This window comes from Hemitrygon akajei, chromosome 2 (genome assembly GCF_048418815.1).
Source record: "Hemitrygon akajei chromosome 2, sHemAka1.3, whole genome shotgun sequence".
In the NCBI taxonomy this organism is placed as follows: Eukaryota; Metazoa; Chordata; class Chondrichthyes; order Myliobatiformes; family Dasyatidae; genus Hemitrygon; species Hemitrygon akajei.
The window spans coordinates 203,553,382-203,571,613 of NC_133125.1; positions in this window are offsets into that span (position 1 = coordinate 203,553,382).

Sequence of the window (18,232 nt, forward strand, 5' to 3'; positions counted from 1 at the left end):
ATCCATTCCCCCTCTCCTATCACCTCGCAGCTTCCCTCATCCATTACTCCCCCTCTCCTATCACCTCCCAGCTTCTTCCCTCATCCATCACTCCCCCCATCACCTACCAGCTTCCCTCATCCATCACTCCCACTCTCCTATCACCTCCCAGCTTCTTCCCTCATGCATCACTCCCCCTCACCTATCAGCTCTCAGCTTCCCTCATCCATCACTCCCCCCTCTCCTATCACCTCCCAGCTTCCCTCATCCATCACTCCCCTCTCCTATCACCTACCAGCTTCTTCCCTCATCCATCACTCCCCCTCTCCTATCACCTACCAGCTTCTTCCCTCATCTATCCCTCCCCCTCTTCTATCACCTCCCAGCTTCCTTCATGCATCCCGCCCCCACTCCTATCACCTCCCAGCATCCCTCATCCATCCATTCCCCCTCTCCTATCACCTCACAGCTTCCCTCATCCATCACTCCCCCTCTCCTATCACCTCGCAGCTTCCCTCATCCATCACTCCCCCTCTCCTATCACCTCCCAGCTTCTTCCCTCATCCATCACTCCCCCTCTCCTATCACCTCCCAGCTTCCCTCATCCATCCATTCCCCCTCTCCTATCACCTACCAGCTTCGCTCATCCATCACTCCCCCTCTCCTATCTCCTCCCAGCTTCTTCCCTCATCCATCACTCCCCCCTCTCTTATCACATCCCAGCTCCTTCCCTCATCCATTCCCTCACCCATCACCTCCGGGCTTCCCTCATCCATCCACCCCACTCCTATCACCTCCCAGCTTCTTCCCTCATCCATTACTCCAACTCTCCTAGAATCTCCCAGCTTCCCGCATCCATCACTCCCGCTCTCCTATAATCTCCCAGCTTCCCTCATCCATCACTCCCCCTCTCCTATAATCTCCCAGCATCCCTCATCCATCACTCCCCCTTTCCTATCCCCTCCCAGCTTCCCTCATCCATCACTCCCCTCTCCTATCACCTACCAGCTTCTTCCCTCATCCATCACTCCCCCTCTCCTATCACCTACCAGCTTCTTCCCTCATCCATCACTCCCCCTCTCCTATCACCTCCCAGCTTCCCTCTTCCATCCGTCCCCCTCTCCTATCACCTCCCAGCTCCTTCCCTCATCCATCCCCTCCCCATCACCTCCGAGCTTCCCTCATCCATCATTCCCCTCGCCTATCACCTCCCAGCTTCCCTCATCCATCACTCCCCCTCTCCTATCACCTTCCCTCACCCATCAATCCCCCTCTCCTATCACCTCCGCGCTTCCCTCATGCATCCCGCCCCCTCTCCTATCACCTCCCAGCTTCCCTCATCCATCACTCCCCCTCTCCTATCACCTCGCAGCTTCCCTCATCCATCACTCCCCCTCTCCTATCACCTCCCAGCTTCCCTCATCCATCCCTCCCCCTCTCCTATCACCTCCCAGCTCCTTCCCTCATCCATCCCCTCCCCATCACCTCCGAGCTTCCCTCATCCATCACTCCCCCTCTCCTATCACCTCCCAGCTTCTTCCCTCATCCCACTCCCCCCTATCAGCTACCAGTTTCCCTCATCCATCACTCCCACTCTCCTATCACCTACCAGCTTCTTCCCTCATCTATCACTCCCCCTCTTCTATCACCTCCCAGCTTCCCTCATCCATCACTCCCCCTCTGCTATCACCTCCCAGCTTCCCGCATGCATCCCGCCCCCTCTCCTATCACCTCCCAGCTTCCCTCATCCATCCATTCCACCTCTCCTATCACCTCGCAGCTTCCCTCATCCATCAATCCCCCTATCCTATCACCTCCCTGCTTCCCTCATCCATCCATTCCCCCTCTCCTATCACCTCCCATCTTCCCTCATCCATCACTCCCCCTCTCCTGTCACCTCCAAGCTTCTTCCCTCATCCATCACTCTCCCTCACCTATCAACTCTCAGCTTCCCTCATCCATCACTCCCTCCTCTCCGATCACCTCCCAGCTTGCCTCATCCATCCCTCCCCCTCACCTATCACCTCCCAGCTCCTTCCCTCATCCATCCCCTCCCCATCACCTCCGAGCTTCCCTCATCCATCACTCCCCTCTCCTATCACCTCCCAGCTTCCCTCATCCATCCCGCCCCCCTCCTATCACCTCGCAGCTTCCCTCATCCATCCATTCCCCCTCTCCTATCACCTCCCAGCTTCCCTCATGCATTCCGCCCCCTCTCCTATCACCTCGCATCTTCCCTCATCCATCCATTCCCCCCCTCCTATCAACTCACAGCTTCCCTCATCCATCACTCCCCCTCTCCTATCACCTCGCAGCTTCCCTCATCCATCACTCCCCCTCTCCTATTACCTCCCAGCTTCTTCCCTCATCCATCACTCCCCCTCTCCTATAATCTCACAGCTTCCCTCATCCATCCATTCCCCCTCTCCTATAATCTCCAAGCTTCTTCCATCATCCATCACTCCCCCTTTCCTATCACCTACCAGCTTCTTCCCTCATCTATCACTCCCCCTCTTCTATCACCTCTTAGCTTCCCTAATCCATCCATTCCCCCACTCCTTTCACCTCCCAGCTTCTTCCCTCATCCATCACTCCCCCTCTCCTATAATCTCCAAGCTTCTTCCATCATCCATCACTCCCCCTTTCCTATCACCTACCAGCTGCTTCCCTCATCTATCACTCCCTCTCTTCTATCACCTCCCAGCTTCCCTCATCCATCCATTCCCCCTCTCCTATCACCTCCCAGCTTCCCTCATGCATCACTCCCCCTCTCCTATCACCTACCAGCTTCCCTCATCCATCCATTCCCCCTCTCCTATCACCTCCCAGCTTCTTCCATCATCCATCACTCCCCCTTTCCTATCACCTACCAGCTTCTTCCCTCATCTATCAATCCCCCTCTTCTATCACCTCCCAGCTTCCCTCATCCATCACTCCCCCTCTCCTATCACCTCCCAGCTTCCCGCATGCATCGCGCCCCCTCTCCTATCACCTCCCAGCTTCCCTCATCCATCCATACCCCCTCTCCTATCACCTTCCCTCATCCATCACTCACTCTCTCCTATCACCTCCCAGCTTCTTCCCTCATCCATCACTCCCCCCTATCGCCTACCAGCTTCCCTCATCCATCACTCCCCCTCTCCTATCACCTCCCAGCTAATTCCCTCATCCATCACTCCCCCTCTCCTATCACCTCCCAGCTATTTCCCTCATCCATCACTCCCCACTCTCTTATCACATCCCAGCTTACCTCATCCATCCACCCCTCTCCTATCACCTCCCAGCTTCTTCCCTCATCCATCACTCCCCCCTATCACCTACCAGCTTCCCTCATCCATCCACCCCACTCCTATCACCTCCCAGCTTCTTCCCTCATCCATTACTCCGACTCTCCTATAATCTCCCAGCATCCCTCATCCATCACAACCCCTCTCCTATAATCTCCCAGCTTCTTCCATCATCCATCACGCCCCCTCTCCTATCACCTACCAGCTTCTTCCCTCATCTATCACTCCCCCGCTTCTATCACCTCCCGGCTTCCCTCATCCATCCATTCCCCCTCTCCTATTACCTCCCAGCTACCCTCATCCATCCATTCCCCCTCTCCTATCACCTCCCAGCTTCCCTCATGCATCCCGCCCCCTCTCCTATCACCTCCCAGCATCCCTCATCCATCCATTCCCCCTCTCCTATCACCTCGCAGCTTCCCTCATCCATTACTCCCCCTCTCCTATCACCTCCCAGCTTCTTCCCTCATCCATCACTCCCCCCCATCACCTACCAGCTTCCCTCATCCATCACTCCCACTCTCCTATCACCTCCCAGCTTCTTCCCTCATCCATCACTCCCCCTCACCTATCAGCTCTCAGCTTCCCTCATCCATCACTCCCCCCTCTCCTATCACCTCCCAGCTTCCCTCATCCATCACTCCCCTCTCCTATCACCTACCAGCTTCTTCCCTCATCCATCACTCCCCCTCTCCTATCACCTACCAGCTTCTTCCCTCATCTATCCCTCCCCCTCTTCTATCACCTCCCAGCTTCCTTCATGCATCCCGCCCCCACTCCTATCACCTCCCAGCATCCCTCATCCATCCATTCCCCCTCTCCTATCACCTCACAGCTTCCCTCATCCATCACTCCCCCTCTCCTATCACCTCGCAGCTTCCCTCATCCATCACTCCCCCTCTCCTATCACCTCCCAGCTTCTTCCCTCATCCATCACTCCCCCTCTCCTATCACCTCCCAGCTTCCCTCATCCATCCATTCCCCCTCTCCTATCACCTACCAGCTTCCCTCATCCATCACTCCCCCTCTCCTATCTCCTCCCAGCTTCTTCCCTCATCCATCACTCCCCCCTCTCTTATCACATCCCAGCTCCTTCCCTCATCCATTCCCTCACCCATCACCTCCGGGCTTCCCTCATCCATCCACCCCACTCCTATCACCTCCCAGCTTCTTCCCTCATCCATTACTCCAACTCTCCTAGAATCTCCCAGCTTCCCGCATCCATCACTCCCGCTCTCCTATAATCTCCCAGCTTCCCTCATCCATCACTCCCCCTCTCCTATAATCTCCCAGCATCCCTCATCCATCACTCCCCCTTTCCTATCCCCTCCCAGCTTCCCTCATCCATCACTCCCCTCTCCTATCACCTCCCAGCTTCTTCCCTCATCCATCACTCCCCCTCACCTATCAACTCTCAGCTTCCCTCATCCATCACTCCCTCCTCTCCTATCACCTCCCAGCTTCCCTCATCCATCACTCCGCCTCTCCTATCACCTCCCAGCTCCTTCCCTCATCCATCCCTCCCCCTCACCAATCACCTCCCAGCTCCTTCCCTCATCCATCCCCTCCCCATCACCTCCGAGCTTCCCTCATCCATCACTCCCCTCTCCTATCACCTCCCAGCTTCCCTCATCCATTCCGCCCCTTCTCCTATCACCTCCCAGCTTCCCTCATCCATCCATTCCCCCTCTCCTATCACCTCCCAGCTTCCCTCATCCATCCCGCCCCCCTCCTATCACCTCCCAGCTTCCCTCATCCATCCATTCCCCCTCTCCTATCACCTCCCAGCTTCCCTCATGCATTCCGCCCCCTCTCCTATCACCTCACAGCTTCCCTCATCCATCCATTCCCCCTCTCCTATCACCTCCCAGCTTCTTCCCTCATCCATCACTCCCCCTATCACCTACCAGCTTCCCTCATCCATCACTCCCACTCTCCTATCACCTCCCAGCTTCTTCGCTCATCCATCACTGCCCCTCTCCTATAATCTCACAGCTTCCCTCATCCATCCATTCCCCCTCTCCTATAATCTCCAAGCTTCTTCCATCATCCATCACTCCCCCTTTCCTATCACCTACCAGCTTCTTCCCTCATCTATCACTCCCCCTCTTCTATCACCTCTTAGCTTCCCTAATCCATCCATTCCCCCACTCCTATCACCTCCCAGCTTCTTCCCTCATCCATCACTCCCCCTCTCCTATAATCTCCCACCTTCCCTCATCCATCACTCCCCCTCTCCTATAATCTCCAAGCTTCTTCCCTCATCTATCACTCCCCCTCTTCTATTACCTCCCAGCTTCCCTCATCCATCCATTCCCCCTCTCCTATCACCTCCCAGCTTCCCGCATGCATCCCGCCCCCTCTCCTATCACCTCCCAGCTTCCTTCATCCATCCATTCCCCCTCTCCTATCACCTCACAGCTTCCCTCATTCATCACTCCCCTTCTCCTATCACCTCGCAGCTTCCCTCATCCATCACTCCCCCTGTCCTATCACCTCACAGCTTCTTCCCTCATCCATCACTCCCCCGCATCACCTAGCAGCTTCCCTCATCCATCACTCCCACTCTCCTATCACCTCCCAGCTTCTTCCCTCATCCATCCCTCCCCCCCACCTGTCACCTCCCAGCTCCTTCCCTCATCCATCCCCTCCCCATCACCTCCGAGCTTCCCTCATCCATTACTCCCCTCTCCTATCACCTCCCAGCTTCCCTCATCCATCCCGCCCCCTCTCCTATCACCTCCCAGCTTCCCTCATCCATCCATTCCCCCTCTCCTATCACCTCCCAGCTTCCCTCATGCATTCCGCCCCCTCTCCTATCAGCTCACAGCTTCCCTCATCCATCACTCCCCCTCTCCTATCACCTCGCAGCTTCCCTCATCCATCACTCACTCTCTCCTATCACCTCCCAGCTTCTTCCCTCATCCATCACTCCCCCCCTATCGCCTACCAGCTTCCCTCATCCATCACTCCCCCTCTCCTATCACCTCCCAGCTAATTCCCTCATCCATCACTCCCCCTCTCCTATCACCTCCCAGCTATTTCCCTCATCCATCACTCCCCACTCTCTTATCACATCCCAGCTTACCTCATCCATCCACCCCTCTCCTATCACCTCCCAGCTTCTTCCCTCATCCATCACTCCCCCCTATCACCTACCAGCTTCCCTCATCCATCCACCCCACTCCTATCACCTCCCAGCTTCTTCCCTCATCCATTACTCCGACTCTCCTATAATCTCCCAGCATCCCTCATCCATCACAACCCCTCTCCTATAATCTCCCAGCTTCTTCCATCATCCATCACGCCCCCTCTCCTATCACCTACCAGCTTCTTCCCTCATCTATCACTCCCCCGCTTCTATCACCTCCCGGCTTCCCTCATCCATCCATTCCCCCTCTCCTATTACCTCCCAGCTACCCTCATCCATCCATTCCCCCTCTCCTATCACCTCCCAGCTTCCCTCATGCATCCCGCCCCCTTTCCTATCACCTCCCAGCATCCCTCATCCATCCATTCCCCCTCTCCTATCACCTCGCAGCTTCCCTCATCCATTACTCCCCCTCTCCTATCACCTCCCAGCTTCTTCCCTCATCCATCACTCCCCCCCATCACCTACCAGCTTCCCTCATCCATCACTCCCACTCTCCTATCACCTCCCAGCTTCTTCCCTCATGCATCACTCCCCCTCACCTATCAGCTCTCAGCTTCCCTCATCCATCACTCCCCCCTCTCCTATCACCTCCCAGCTTCCCTCATCCATCACTCCCCTCTCCTATCACCTACCAGCTTCTTCCCTCATCCATCACTCCCCCTCTCCTATCACCTACCAGCTTCTTCCCTCATCTATCCCTCCCCCTCTTCTATCACCTCCCAGCTTCCTTCATGCATCCCGCCCCCACTCCTATCACCTCCCAGCATCCCTCATCCATCCATTCCCCCTCTCCTATCACCTCACAGCTTCCCTCATCCATCACTCCCCCTCTCCTATCACCTCGCAGCTTCCCTCATCCATCACTCCCCCTCTCCTATCACCTCCCAGCTTCTTCCCTCATCCATCACTCCCCCTCTCCTATCACCTCCCAGCTTCCCTCATCCATCCATTCCCCCTCTCCTATCACCTACCAGCTTCCCTCATCCATCACTCCCCCTCTCCTATCTCCTCCCAGCTTCTTCACTCATCCATCACTCCCCCCTCTCTTATCACATCCCAGCTCCTTCCCTCATCCATTCCCTCACCCATCACCTCCGGGCTTCCCTCATCCATCCACCCCACTCCTATCACCTCCCAGCTTCTTCCCTCATCCATTACTCCAACTCTCCTAGAATCTCCCAGCTTCCCGCATCCATCACTCCCGCTCTCCTATAATCTCCCAGCTTCCCTCATCCATCACTCCCCCTCTCCTATAATCTCCCAGCATCCCTCATCCATCACTCCCCCTTTCCTATCCCCTCCCAGCTTCCCTCATCCATCACTCCCCTCTCCTATCACCTACCAGCTTCTTCCCTCATCCATCACTCCCCCTCTCCTATCACCTACCAGCTTCTTCCCTCATCCATCACTCCCCCTCTCCTATCACCTCCCAGCTTCCCTCTTCCATCCGTCCCCCTCTCCTATCACCTCCCAGCTCCTTCCCTCATCCATCCCCTCCCCATCACCTCCGAGCTTCCCTCATCCATCATTCCCCTCGCCTATCACCTCCCAGCTTCCCTCATCCATCACTCCCCCTCTCCTATCACCTTCCCTCACCCATCAATCCCCCTCTCCTATCACCTCCGAGCTTCCCTCATGCATCCCGCCCCCTCTCCTATCACCTCCCAGCTTCCCTCATCCATCACTCCCCCTCTCCTATCACCTCGCAGCTTCCCTCATCCATCACTCCCCCTCTCCTATCACCTCCCAGCTTCCCTCATCCATCCCTCCCCCTCTCCTATCACCTCCCAGCTCCTTCCCTCATCCATCCCCTCCCCATCACCTCCGAGCTTCCCTCATCCATCACTCCCCCTCTCCTATCACCTCCCAGCTTCTTCCCTCATCCCACTCCCCCCTATCAGCTACCAGTTTCCCTCATCCATCACTCCCACTCTCCTATCACCTACCAGCTTCTTCCCTCATCTATCACTCCCCCTCTTCTATCACCTCCCAGCTTCCCTCATCCATCACTCCCCCTCTGCTATCACCTCCCAGCTTCCCGCATGCATCCCGCCCCCTCTCCTATCACCTCCCTGCTTCCCTCATCCATCCATTCCCCCTCTCCTATCACCTCCCATCTTCCCTCATCCATCACTCCCCCTCTCCTGTCACCTCCAAGCTTCTTCCCTCATCCATCACTCTCCCTCACCTATCAACTCTCAGCTTCCCTCATCCATCACTCCCTCCTCTCCGATCACCTCCCAGCTTGCCTCATCCATCCCTCCCCCTCACCTATCACCTCCCAGCTCCTTCCCTCATCCATCCCCTCCCCATCACCTCCGAGCTTCCCTCATCCATCACTCCCCTCTCCTATCACCTCCCAGCTTCCCTCATCCATCCCGCCCCCCTCCTATCACCTCGCAGCTTCCCTCATCCATCCATTCCCCCTCTCCTATCACCTCCCAGCTTCCCTCATGCATTCCGCCCCCTCTCCTATCACCTCGCATCTTCCCTCATCCATCCATTCCCCCCCTCCTATCAACTCACAGCTTCCCTCATCCATCACTCCCCCTCTCCTATCACCTCGCAGCTTCCCTCATCCATCACTCCCCCTCTCCTATTACCTCCCAGCTTCTTCCCTCATCCATCACTCCCCCTCTCCTATAATCTCACAGCTTCCCTCATCCATCCATTCCCCCTCTCCTATAATCTCCAAGCTTCTTCCATCATCCATCACTCCCCCTTTCCTATCACCTACCAGCTTCTTCCCTCATCTATCACTCCCCCTCTTCTATCACCTCTTAGCTTCCCTAATCCATCCATTCCCCCACTCCTATCACCTCCCAGCTTCTTCCCTCATCCATCACTCCCCCTCTCCTATAATCTCCAAGCTTCTTCCATCATCCATCACTCCCCCTTTCCTATCACCTACCAGCTGCTTCCCTCATCTATCACTCCCTCTCTTCTATCACCTCCCAGCTTCCCTCATCCATCCATTCCCCCTCTCCTATCACCTCCCAGCTTCCCTCATGCATCACTCCCCCTCTCCTATCACCTACCAGCTTCCCTCATCCATCCATTCCCCCTCTCCTATCACCTCCCAGCTTCTTCCATCATCCATCACTCCCCCTTTCCTATCACCTACCAGCTTCTTCCCTCATCTATCACTCCCCCTCTTCTATCACCTCCCAGCTTCCCTCATCCATCACTCCCCCTCTCCTATCACCTCCCAGCTTCCCGCATGCATCGCGCCCCCTCTCCTATCACCTCCCAGCTTCCCTCATCCATCCATACCCCCTCTCCTATCACCTTCCCTCATCCATCACTCACTCTCTCCTATCACCTCCCAGCTTCTTCCCTCATCCATCACTCCCCCCCTATCGCCTACCAGCTTCCCTCATCCATCACTCCCCCTCTCCTATCACCTCCCAGCTAATTCCCTCATCCATCACTCCCCCTCTCCTATCACCTCCCAGCTATTTCCCTCATCCATCACTCCCCACTCTCTTATCACATCCCAGCTTACCTCATCCATCCACCCCTCTCCTATCACCTCCCAGCTTCTTCCCTCATCCATCACTCCCCCGTATCACCTACCAGCTTCCCTCATCCATCCACCCCACTCCTATCACCTCCCAGCTTCTTCCCTCATCCATTACTCCGACTCTCCTATAATCTCCCAGCATCCCTCATCCATCACAACCCCTCTCCTATAATCTCCCAGCTTCTTCCATCATCCATCACGCCCCCTCTCCTATCACCTACCAGCTTCTTCCCTCATCTATCACTCCCCCGCTTCTATCACCTCCCGGCTTCCCTCATCCATCCATTCCCCCTCTCCTATTACCTCCCAGCTACCCTCATCCATCCATTCCCCCTCTCCTATCACCTCCCAGCTTCCCTCATGCATCCCGCCCCCTCTCCTATCACCTCCCAGCATCCCTCATCCATCCATTCCCCCTCTCCTATCACCTCGCAGCTTCCCTCATCCATTACTCCCCCTCTCCTATCACCTCCCAGCTTCTTCCCTCATCCATCACTCCCCCCCATCACCTACCAGCTTCCCTCATCCATCACTCCCACTCTCCTATCACCTCCCAGCTTCTTCCCTCATCCATCACTCCCCCTCACCTATCAGCTCTCAGCTTCCCTCATCCATCACTCCCCCCTCTCCTATCACCTCCCAGCTTCCCTCATCCATCACTCCCCTCTCCTATCACCTACCAGCTTCTTCCCTCATCCATCACTCCCCCTCTCCTATCACCTACCAGCTTCTTCCCTCATCTATCCCTCCCCCTCTTCTATCACCTCCCAGCTTCCTTCATGCATCCCGCCCCCACTCCTATCACCTCCCAGCATCCCTCATCCATCCATTCCCCCTCTCCTATCACCTCACAGCTTCCCTCATCCATCACTCCCCCTCTCCTATCACCTCGCAGCTTCCCTCATCCATCACTCCCCCTCTCCTATCACCTCCCAGCTTCTTCCCTCATCCATCACTCCCCCTCTCCTATCACCTCCCAGCTTCCCTCATCCATCCATTCCCCCTCTCCTATCACCTACCAGCTTCCCTCATCCATCACTCCCCCTCTCCTATCTCCTCCCAGCTTCTTCCCTCATCCATCACTCCCCCCTCTCTTATCACATCCCAGCTCCTTCCCTCATCCATTCCCTCACCCATCACCTCCGGGCTTCCCTCATCCATCCACCCCACTCCTATCACCTCCCAGCTTCTTCCCTCATCCATTACTCCAACTCTCCTAGAATCTCCCAGCTTCCCGCATCCATCACTCCCGCTCTCCTATAATCTCCCAGCTTCCCTCATCCATCACTCCCCCTCTCCTATAATCTCCCAGCATCCCTCATCCATCACTCCCCCTTTCCTATCCCCTCCCAGCTTCCCTCATCCATCACTCCCCTCTCCTATCACCTACCAGCTTCTTCCCTCATTCATCACTCCCCCTCTCCTATCACCTACCAGCTTCTTCCCTCATCCATCACTCCCCCTCTCCTATCACCTCCCAGCTTCCCTCTTCCATCCGTCCCCCTCTCCTATCACCTCCCAGCTCCTTCCCTCATCCATCCCCTCCCCATCACCTCCGAGCTTCCCTCATCCATCATTCCCCTCGCCTATCACCTCCCAGCTTCCCTCATCCATCACTCCCCCTCTCCTATCACCTTCCCTCACCCATCAATCCCCCTCTCCTATCACCTCCGAGCTTCCCTCATGCATCCCGCCCCCTCTCCTATCACCTCCCAGCTTCCCTCATCCATCACTCCCCCTCTCCTATCACCTCGCAGCTTCCCTCATCCATCACTCCCCCTCTCCTATCACCTCCCAGCTTCCCTCATCCATCCCTCCCCCTCTCCTATCACCTCCCAGCTCCTTCCCTCATCCATCCCCTCCCCATCACCTCCGAGCTTCCCTCATCCATCACTCCCCCTCTCCTATCACCTCCCAGCTTCTTCCCTCATCCCACTCCCCCCTATCAGCTACCAGTTTCCCTCATCCATCACTCCCACTCTCCTATCACCTACCAGCTTCTTCCCTCATCTATCACTCCCCCTCTTCTATCACCTCCCAGCTTCCCTCATCCATCACTCCCCCTCTGCTATCACCTCCCAGCTTCCCGCATGCATCCCGCCCCCTCTCCTATCACCTCCCAGCTTCCCTCATCCATCCATTCCACCTCTCCTATCACCTCGCAGCTTCCCTCATCCATCAATCCCCCTATCCTATCACCTCCCTGCTTCCCTCATCCATCCATTCCCCCTCTCCTATCACCTCCCATCTTCCCTCATCCATCACTCCCCCTCTCCTGTCACCTCCAAGCTTCTTCCCTCATCCATCACTCTCCCTCACCTATCAACTCTCAGCTTCCCTCATCCATCACTCCCTCCTCTCCGATCACCTCCCAGCTTGCCTCATCCATCCCTCCCCCTCACCTATCACCTCCCAGCTCCTTCCCTCATCCATCCCCTCCCCATCACCTCCGAGCTTCCCTCATCCATCACTCCCCTCTCCTATCACCTCCCAGCTTCCCTCATCCATCCCGCCCCCCTCCTATCACCTCGCAGCTTCCCTCATCCATCCATTCCCCCTCTCCTATCACCTCCCAGCTTCCCTCATGCATTCCGCCCCCTCTCCTATCACCTCGCATCTTCCCTCATCCATCCATTCCCCCCCTCCTATCAACTCACAGCTTCCCTCATCCATCACTCCCCCTCTCCTATCACCTCGCAGCTTCCCTCATCCATCACTCCCCCTCTCCTATTACCTCCCAGCTTCTTCCCTCATCCATCACTCCCCCTCTCCTATAATCTCACAGCTTCCCTCATCCATCCATTCCCCCTCTCCTATAATCTCCAAGCTTCTTCCATCATCCATCACTCCCCCTTTCCTATCACCTACCAGCTTCTTCCCTCATCTATCACTCCCCCTCTTCTATCACCTCTTAGCTTCCCTAATCCATCCATTCCCCCACTCCTATCACCTCCCAGCTTCTTCCCTCATCCATCACTCCCCCTCTCCTATAATCTCCAAGCTTCTTCCATCATCCATCACTCCCCCTTTCCTATCACCTACCAGCTGCTTCCCTCATCTATCACTCCCTCTCTTCTATCACCTCCCAGCTTCCCTCATCCATCCATTCCCCCTCTCCTATCACCTCCCAGCTTCCCTCATGCATCACTCCCCCTCTCCTATCACCTACCAGCTTCCCTCATCCATCCATTCCCCCTCTCCTATCACCTCCCAGCTTCTTCCATCATCCATCACTCCCCCTTTCCTATCACCTACCAGCTTCTTCCCTCATCTATCACTCCCCCTCTTCTATCACCTCCCAGCTTCCCTCATCCATCACTCCCCCTCTCCTATCACCTCCCAGCTTCCCGCATGCATCGCGCCCCCTCTCCTATCACCTCCCAGCTTCCCTCATCCATCCATACCCCCTCTCCTATCACCTTCCCTCATCCATCACTCACTCTCTCCTATCACCTCCCAGCTTCTTCCCTCATCCATCACTCCCCCCCTATCGCCTACCAGCTTCCCTCATCCATCACTCCCCCTCTCCTATCACCTCCCAGCTAATTCCCTCATCCATCACTCCCCCTCTCCTATCACCTCCCAGCTATTTCCCTCATCCATCACTCCCCACTCTCTTATCACATCCCAGCTTACCTCATCCATCCACCCCTCTCCTATCACCTCCCAGCTTCTTCCCTCATCCATCACTCCCCCGTATCACCTACCAGCTTCCCTCATCCATCCACCCCACTCCTATCACCTCCCAGCTTCTTCCCTCATCCATTACTCCGACTCTCCTATAATCTCCCAGCATCCCTCATCCATCACAACCCCTCTCCTATAATCTCCCAGCTTCTTCCATCATCCATCACGCCCCCTCTCCTATCACCTACCAGCTTCTTCCCTCATCTATCACTCCCCCGCTTCTATCACCTCCCGGCTTCCCTCATCCATCCATTCCCCCTCTCCTATTACCTCCCAGCTACCCTCATCCATCCATTCCCCCTCTCCTATCACCTCCCAGCTTCCCTCATGCATCCCGCCCCCTCTCCTATCACCTCCCAGCATCCCTCATCCATCCATTCCCCCTCTCCTATCACCTCGCAGCTTCCCTCATCCATTACTCCCCCTCTCCTATCACCTCCCAGCTTCTTCCCTCATCCATCACTCCCCCCCATCACCTACCAGCTTCCCTCATCCATCACTCCCACTCTCCTATCACCTCCCAGCTTCTTCCCTCATCCATCACTCCCCCTCACCTATCAGCTCTCAGCTTCCCTCATCCATCACTCCCCCCTCTCCTATCACCTCCCAGCTTCCCTCATCCATCACTCCCCTCTCCTATCACCTACCAGCTTCTTCCCTCATCCATCACTCCCCCTCTCCTATCACCTACCAGCTTCTTCCCTCATCTATCCCTCCCCCTCTTCTATCACCTCCCAGCTTCCTTCATGCATCCCGCCCCCACTCCTATCACCTCCCAGCATCCCTCATCCATCCATTCCCCCTCTCCTATCACCTCACAGCTTCCCTCATCCATCACTCCCCCTCTCCTATCACCTCGCAGCTTCCCTCATCCATCACTCCCCCTCTCCTATCACCTCCCAGCTTCTTCCCTCATCCATCACTCCCCCTCTCCTATCACCTCCCAGCTTCCCTCATCCATCCATTCCCCCTCTCCTATCACCTACCAGCTTCCCTCATCCATCACTCCCCCTCTCCTATCTCCTCCCAGCTTCTTCCCTCATCCATCACTCCCCCCTCTCTTATCACATCCCAGCTCCTTCCCTCATCCATTCCCTCACCCATCACCTCCGGGCTTCCCTCATCCATCCACCCCACTCCTATCACCTCCCAGCTTCTTCCCTCATCCATTACTCCAACTCTCCTAGAATCTCCCAGCTTCCCGCATCCATCACTCCCGCTCTCCTATAATCTCCCAGCTTCCCTCATCCATCACTCCCCCTCTCCTATAATCTCCCAGCATCCCTCATCCATCACTCCCCCTTTCCTATCCCCTCCCAGCTTCCCTCATCCATCACTCCCCTCTCCTATCACCTACCAGCTTCTTCCCTCATTCATCACTCCCCCTCTCCTATCACCTACCAGCTTCTTCCCTCATCCATCACTCCCCCTCTCCTATCACCTCCCAGCTTCCCTCTTCCATCCGTCCCCCTCTCCTATCACCTCCCAGCTCCTTCCCTCATCCATCCCCTCCCCATCACCTCCGAGCTTCCCTCATCCATCATTCCCCTCGCCTATCACCTCCCAGCTTCCCTCATCCATCACTCCCCCTCTCCTATCACCTTCCGTCACCCATCAATCCCCCTCTCCTATCACCTCCGAGCTTCCCTCATGCATCCCGCCCCCTCTCCTATCACCTCCCAGCTTCCCTCATCCATCACTCCCCCTCTCCTATCACCTCGCAGCTTCCCTCATCCATCACTCCCCCTCTCCTATCACCTCCCAGCTTCCCTCATCCATCCCTCCCCCTCTCCTATCACCTCCCAGCTCCTTCCCTCATCCATCCCCTCCCCATCACCTCCGAGCTTCCCTCATCCATCACTCCCCCTCTCCTATCACCTCCCAGCTTCTTCCCTCATCCCACTCCCCCCTATCAGCTACCAGTTTCCCTCATCCATCACTCCCACTCTCCTATCACCTACCAGCTTCTTCCCTCATCTATCACTCCCCCTCTTCTATCACCTCCCAGCTTCCCTCATCCATCACTCCCCCTCTCCTATCACCTCCCAGCTTCCCGCATGCATCCCGCCCCCTCTCCTATCACCTCCCAGCTTCCCTCATCCATCCATTCCACCTCTCCTATCACCTCGCAGCTTCCCTCATCCATCAATCCCCCTATCCTATCACCTCCCTGCTTCCCTCATCCATCCATTCCCCCTCTCCTATCACCTCCCATCTTCCCTCATCCATCACTCCCCCTCTCCTGTCACCTCCAAGCTTCTTCCCTCATCCATCGCTCTCCCTCACCTATCAACTCTCAGCTTCCCTCATCCATCACTCCCTCCTCTCCGATCACCTCCCAGCTTGCCTCATCCATCCCTCCCCCTCACCTATCACCTCCCAGCTCCTTCCCTCATCCATCCCCTCCCCATCACCTCCGAGCTTCCCTCATCCATCACTCCCCTCTCCTATCACCTCCCAGCTTCCCTCATCCATCCCGCCCCCCTCCTATCACCTCGCAGCTTCCCTCATCCATCCATTCCCCCTCTCCTATCACCTCCCAGCTTCCCTCATGCATTCCGCCCCCTCTCCTATCACCTCGCATCTTCCCTCATCCATCCATTCCCCCCCTCCTATCAACTCACAGCTTCCCTCATCCATCACTCCCCCTCTCCTATCACCTCGCAGCTTCCCTCATCCATCACTCCCCCTCTCCTATCACCTCCCAGCTTCTTCCCTCATCCATCACTCCCCCCTATCACCTACCAGCTTCCCTCATCCATCACTCCCACTCTCCTATTACCTCCCAGCTTCTTCCCTCATCCATCACTCCCCCTCTCCTATAATCTCACAGCTTCCCTCATCCATCCATTCCCCCTCTCCTATAATCTCCAAGCTTCTTCCATCATCCATCACTCCCCCTTTCCTATCACCTACCAGCTTCTTCCCTCATCTATCACTCCCCCTCTTCTATCACCTCTTAGCTTCCCTAATCCATCCATTCCCCCACTCCTATCACCTCCCAGCTTCTTCCCTCATCCATCACTCCCCCTCTCCTATAATCTCCAAGCTTCTTCCATCATCCATCACTCCCCCTTTCCTATCACCTACCAGCTGCTTCCCTCATCTATCACTCCCTCTCTTCTATCACCTCCCAGCTTCCCTCATCCATCCATTCCCCCTCTCCTATCACCTCCCAGCTTCCCTCATGCATCACTCCCCCTCTCCTATCACCTACCAGCTTCCCTCATCCATCCATTCCCCCTCTCCTATCACCTCCCAGCTTCTTCCATCATCCATCACTCCCCCTTTCCTATCACCTACCAGCTTCTTCCCTCATCTATCACTCCCCCTCTTCTATCACCTCCCAGCTTCCCTCATCCATCACTCCCCCTCTCCTATCACCTCCCAGCTTCCCGCATGCATCGCGCCCCCTCTCCTATCACCTCCCAGCTTCCCTCATCCATCCATACCCCCTCTCCTATCACCTTCCCTCACCCATCAATCCCCCTCTCCTATCACCTCCGAGCTTCCCTCATGCATCCCGCCCCCTCTCCTATCACCTCCCAGCTTCCCTCATCCATCCATTCCCCCTCTCCTATCACCTCCCAGCTTCCCTCATCCATCACTCCCCCTCTCCTATCACCTCGCAGCTTCCCTCATCCATCACTCCAACTCTCCTATCACCTCCCAGCTTCTTCCCTCATCCATCACTCCCCCATCACCTACCAGTTTCCCTCATCCATCACTCCCCCTCACCTATCAGCTCTCAGCTTCCCTCATCCATCACTCCCCCCTCTCCTATCACCTCCCAGCTTCCCTCATCCATCCCTCCCCCTCTCCTGTCACCTCCCAGCTCCTTCCCTCATCCATCCCCTCCCCATCACCTCCGAGCTTCCTCATCCATCACTCCCCCTCTCCTATCACCTCCCAGCTTCTTCCCTCATCCATCACTCCCTCCTCTCCTATCACCTCCCAGCTTCCCTCATCCATCACTCCCCTCTCCTATCACCTCCCAGCTTCTTCCCTCATCCATCACTCCCCCCTATCACCTACCAGCTTCCCTCATCCATCACTCCCACTCTCCTATCACCTCCCAGCTTCTTCCCTCATCCATCACTCCCCCTCTCCTATAATCTCACAGCTTCCCTCATCCATCCAGTCCCCCTCTCCTATAATCTCCAAGCTTCTTCCATCATCCATCACTCCCCCTTTCCTATTACCTACCAGCTTCTTCCCTCATCTATCACTCCCCCTCTTCTATCACCTCTTAGCTTCCCTAATCCATCCATTCCCCCACTCCTATCACCTCCCAGCTTCTTCCCTCATCCATCACTCCCCCTCTCCTATAATCTCCAAGCTTCTTCCATCATCCATCACTCCCCCTTTCCTATCACCTTCCAGCTGCTTCCCTCATCTATCACTCCCTCTCTTCTATCACCTCCCAGCTTCCCTCATCCATCCATTCCCCCTCTCCTATCACCTCCCAGCTTCCCGCATGCATCCCGCCCCCTCTCCTATCACCTCCCAGCTTCCCTCATCCATCCATTCCCCCTCTCCTATCACCTCACAGCTTCCCTCATCCATCACTCCCATGCTCCTATCACCTCGCAGCTTCCCTCA